The sequence below is a fragment of the Diceros bicornis genome, chromosome 35 (genome assembly GCF_020826845.1).
Source record: "Diceros bicornis minor isolate mBicDic1 chromosome 35, mDicBic1.mat.cur, whole genome shotgun sequence".
NCBI lineage: Eukaryota > Metazoa > Chordata > Mammalia > Perissodactyla > Rhinocerotidae > Diceros > Diceros bicornis.
In genome coordinates, this window is record NC_080774.1 from 30,346,836 (window position 1) to 30,352,835 (window position 6,000).

A 6,000-nucleotide genomic window follows, 5' to 3' on the forward strand; every position below is an offset into this window, starting at 1 on the left:
GGTTTTTGTGTGAATATAAGTTTTCATTTCCCTAAAGGAAATACCCAGGAGGGGGATTGCTTGGTCATATAGTAAGTGTATATTTAACTTTATAAGAAACTGCCAAATTGTTTTCCAGAGTGACTACATTTTACATTCCCACCAACAATATATGAGAGTTCTAGTTACTTTACATCCTTGCCAGCACAGAGTATTGTCAATATTTTTTATTTTGGCTATTCTAATAGGTATATAGTGGTATCTCCCATGTTCTCTTCTGTAAGTTTTATAGTTTTACATTTTACATTTAGACCTATGATCCATTTTGAATTCATTTTTGCATACAGTGTGAGGCTTAGATTGAGGTTCATTTTTTTGCCTGTGGAGGTCCAATTGTTCCAATATCAATTGTTGACAACACTGTCCTTGCTGCATTAAATTGCCTTTGCAGTTTTGTCAAAAATCAATTGGCAAGAGGTGACATCAGGGAAGATAGCAGAGTAGGGAGCTTTAGGAATCCATCTATCTACAGAAACAACAATTGAACTGGCAGGCACTACCTGAAACAACTATTTTGGAACTCTGGAGTCTAGAATTACTTGCAAAGTAAGGGTAGGGCTTGATGAAGAGGCTGGTGAATTTCAGTCAATTTCAGTTTTCCCTATCCCGGATAAACTGATGTCATCCCTAAACTGATGTCATCCCTATCCCTGATCCTGGTGGCAGGTAGCTGTAGGGATTGCAGCCTATATTCCTGGCATGGCCTTTTGGACCCAGGGTGAGCAACAAAGACATTGTCCTCCAAAAATTGAGGTTGTAGGTTCTGATTGCTAATTGCTGCTTTTGATCACTGAGAGGCCAGCATAGAGGTTGGCCATCATTTCAGCCCTCACAGGCTGAAACAGCTTCCCAACCATGAGAGGATTTAAAGAGACAGGACCTATTTATTCTTCCTCTCTTGGGAGCCAGACAATTAAGGAAATTTCATCGGATCACTAGCTGTCCTTAGAAATAATAGAAGAGAAACTTCAGTGAACACACACAACAAGGAATACACATTTTGTGAAAATAGTTTGGAATAGTCACAAAAGGATGGCTCCAGCCATCAACAACCCAAAACTAGAAATCTCTAAAGCATGGGAAATTAGATCTCCAGTGCTACCACAACACAATATTCAGAATGTCCAGTTCTGAACAAAAAATTACAAGACATACAAAGAAACAGGAAAATGGCCCATTTACAGGAAAAAAATAATTTGACAGAAATCATCCCCAAGAAAGCACAGACATTGGAATTATAAGTCAAAGATGTTAAATCAGTTGTCTTAAATATGTTCAATGAGTTAAAGGAAAGCATGGAAAAGAACTAAAGGAAATCAGGAAAATGATGTCTGAACAAAATGGTAATATCAACGAAAATTTAAGAATTATACAAAGGATCCAAACAGAAATTCTAGAACTGAAAAGTGCAATGATTCAAGAACAGATTTGAGCAGGCGGAAGAAAGGATCAGTGAACATGAAGATAAGACATTTGAAATTATCTAGTCTGAGGAACAGTAGGAAAAAAGAATGAAGAAAAATAAACAGGTCCAAATACTTGTAGAATATCATCAAGCATACCAACATATGCATTATAGGAATCCAAGGAGGAGAAGAGATCAAAGGGGCAGAAAATTTAATTCTGGAATAATGGCTGAAAAGTTCCCAAATCTGGTGAAAGACATGAATATGTACATCCAAGAAGCTCAACAAATTCCAAGCAGGATAAATTCGGAGAGATCCACACTGAGACAAATTATATTCAGGTTGTGGAAACTCAAAGACAAAAAAATTTTTTTGAATGCAGCAAGAGAGAAATGACTCATTATGTACAAGAGATTCTAAATAAAATTAATAGCTGATTTCTCATCAGAAATCATGGAGGCCAGAAGGCAGTGGGATGACAGTTTTAAAGCCCAAAAAGAAAAAAACTGTCCACTAAGAATTCTATATCGAGGAAAATTTTCGTTAAAGAATGAAGGCAAAATAAAGATATTTCCAGGTGAACAAAAGCTTATGGAGTTCATTACCAGTAGATCTACCCTACAAGACATGGTAAAGGGAGTCCTTCAGCCTGAAATGAAAGGACATTAGATAGTTACTTGAAGACATAAGAAAAAATTAAAGAACATTGGTAAAGGTAATTTCACAGGTAAATATAAAAGCCAACATTATTTTACTTTTGGTTTGACATATTATTTTTGTTAATAATTTTATTTATTTATTTATTTATTCCCCCATAGGCCCAGTAGATAGTTGCATGTCACAGCTGCACATCCCTCCAGCCGCTGCATGCGGGATGCGGCCCCAGCATGGCTGGAGACGTGGTGCGTCGGTGCGCTCCCAGGACGCAAACCTGGGCCGCCAGCAGCGGAGCGCATGCACTCGACTGCCAAGCCATGGGGCCGGCCCCTGGTTTGACTTGTTAACTTCTCTCTTTTCTTTTTTTTTTTTTTTAAAGATTTTATTTATTTATTTTTCCCCCCAAAGCCCCAGTAGATAGTTGTATGTCATAGCTGCACAACTTCTAGTTGCTGTATGTGGGATTCAGCCTCAGCATGGCCGGAGAAGCAGTGCCTCGGTGCACGCCCGGGATCCGAACCCGGGCCCCCAGCAGCGGAGCGCACGCACCCAACCGCCAAGCCACGGGGCCAGCCCACTTCTCTCTTTTCTTATATGTTTAAAAGGTAAATGCATAAAGCAATAAACTATACATCTATGTTAATGGGCATACATGTATAAATAGTAATCTGTGCAAAAATATAGAGGAGGAGGGTTGGAGATGTAATATAATATACAACTGAAAATAAGTTGGTATAATTCAAACTATTTTATTTTATAATTGTTTTTAATTGTTATTGTAATTTGTTATTGTTATAATTATTTTATAATTGTTATAAGTTTAAGATGTTAATTATAATTCCCAAGAAAATAACTTAAAAATATACAGAAAGAGAAAGAAGAAGGGAATTAAAATGGTACACTACAAAAAAAAACACACTAAATTTAAAAAAGAAGAGGCAGAAATGAGGGGACTGAGGAACAAAAAGCATATAAGACACAGAAAACAAATAGCTAAATGGCAAAAATAAATCCTTCTTGACTGGCAATTCCAGGGCAACATTTTTATACCAGACTTAGTGAGCAACCAGTCCCCACTGGAGCAGAGAGACAGAGGTCTATGGGATAGAGGTCTCCAGGGAAAAGATGGAACTCATCAGTTATGGGTTGAACATTTGGAAAAATTATTGCTGTGTTTGGAATATTTGGAAGAAAAAAGCTCTAGGTACTTAGAAAACTAAACAATTGAAAAAAGAAACAGTTATTAACTCTATGTAAAACCAACTTGTGAGAGAAAGAAAATGTAATAGTAGTTTATAGCGTAAGTGAACAATGTTTATTTAGTTGGTCAATAATGTGAACACTAACTATTGACTTAACTATAAACTGTAGAAAAGTATATTGTGAGGCTAAGGGGAGAAAAAAATGAGGGTTAGAGTGGTGCAAGAGAGCTAATTCCTCACTGCCAGAATAAGAAATAAATATTGTCTAAAATGGATAAATAGAAAATTAAAAAATAAAATCTTTACTACTAATCACATTAACTGTAAATGAATTAAACTCTCCTATTAAAAGACAAAGATTGTTAGAATGGATTAAAAAAAGGACCTACCTTTATGAAATCTACAAGAGATTCACATTAAAGACACAAAGATATTGAAAGAAAAAGGATGGAAAAAAGTACTTTATGCAAATAGTAAACAAAAGAGCTGGGGTAGCTATATTATTGTCAGACAAAATAGACTTTCAATCAAAAAAGGTTACAAGAGGCAAGGGCATTTATTTATTTATTTATTTATTTATTTATTTTTGAGGAAGATCAGCCCTGAGCTAACATCCATGCTAATCCTCCTCTTTTTGTTGAGGAAGACTGGCTCTGAGCTAACATCTATTGCCAATCCTCCTCTTTTTTGTTTCCCCCAAAGCCCCAGTAGATAGTTGTATGTCATAGTTGCACATCCTACTAGTTGCTGTACGTGGGACGTGGCCTCAGCATGGCCGGAGAAGCGGTGTGTCGGTGCACGCCCGGGATCCGAACCTGGGCCGCCAGTAGCGGAGCGTGTGCACTTAACCGCTAAGCCATGGGACCGGCCTGGCAAGGGCATTATATATTGATAAAAGGTTAAACAAATTAAGAATGTATAACATTTATAATAAATATATATGTACCTAACTAAGGAGTCACAAAACATATGAAGCGAAAATTGACAGAATTGAAAGGAGAAATAGACAGTACTACAATAATAGTTGGAGACTTCAATACTCACATTCAATAACGGATAGAACAACCAGACTGAAAAACAATAGGGAAATAGAGAACTTGAACAATGCTATAAACCAATTAGATCTGACATAAACAGAACACACAACAACAGCAGAATACACATTATTCTCAAGTGCTCATGGAACATTCTTCTGCATAGATCATATGTCAGGCCATAAAACAAGTCTTAATAAATTTTAAAAGATTGAAGTAATTCAGAACATCTTTTCCAATCACAATGGAATGAAACAAAATGACTAACAGAAGGAAAACTGGAAAACTCACAAATATGTGGAAATTAAGTAACATACTCTTAAACAACCAATGGATCAAAGAAGAAATCACAAGGAAAATTAGCAAATACCTTGAGATAAACGAAAATGAAAACACAACATACCCAAACTTAATGGATACAGTGCAAACAGTGCTCAAAGGGGAAATTTATAGCTGTAAATGTCTGTATTAAAAAAGAAGACGGATCTCAAATCAACAACATACCTGGAAAACTTAAAGAATTATAAAAGGAAGAGCAAAGTAAACCCAAAGCTAGGAGAAGTGTGTAAATAATAACAATTAGAGTGAGGATAAATGATATAGAGAATTAAAAAAACAGAGAAAATCAATGAAACCAAAAGTTCGTTCTTTGAAAAAAAATCAACAAAACTGACAAACCTTTAGCTACACTGACAAATAAAAAAAGAGGGAAGACACAAATAAAATCAAAAAAGAAATGAGGGGCATTACTACCAACCTTAAAGAAATAAAAAGAATTATAAGAGAATACTATAAACAATTGTATAGCAACAAATTACAAAACCTAGAAGAAATGGACGAATTCCTTGACAGACGCTAGTTAACTAAACCGATTCAAGAAGAAATAGAAGATTTCAACAAACCTATAACACATAAAGAGATCGAATCAGTGATCAAAACCTACCAATAAAGAAAACTCCTGAACAAGATGGCTTCACCAGTGAATTCTACCAAACATTTAAAACAGAGTTAACACCAGTATTTCTCAAACTCTTTAAAAAAATTGAAGAGGGAGGAACACTTCCTAACTCATTCTATGAGGCCAGCATTACTCTGATACCAAAGCCAGATAAAGATATCACAAGAAAAGAAAATGACAGACCAATATTCCTTATGGATATACAGGCAAAAATCCTCAATGGGATACTAGTAAATCAAATCCAACAGCATTTTAAAGGATTATTGGGCCGGCCCCGTGGCTTAGCAGTTAAGTGCGCGCGATCTGCTGCTGGCGGCCCAGGTTTGGATCCCGAGTGCGCACCGATGCACTGCTTCTCTGGCCATGCTGAGGCCACGTCCCACACACAGCAGCTAGAAGGATGTGCAGCTATGACATACAACTATCTACTGTGGCTTCGGGGGGGAAAAATAAATAAATAAAATCTAAAGGATTATTAACCATGATCGAGTGGGATTTATACCTGCAATGGAAGGGTGGTTTAACAGAAGAAAATCAATGTAATAAATCACATTAATACAATGAGAGAAAAAAAAACTACAGGATTATCTCGATTGACATAGAAAAGGCATTTGACAGCATCCAATACCCCTCATGATAAAAACACTCAACAAACTATGAATAGAAGAAAACTACTTCAACATAATAAAAGCCATATATTAAAA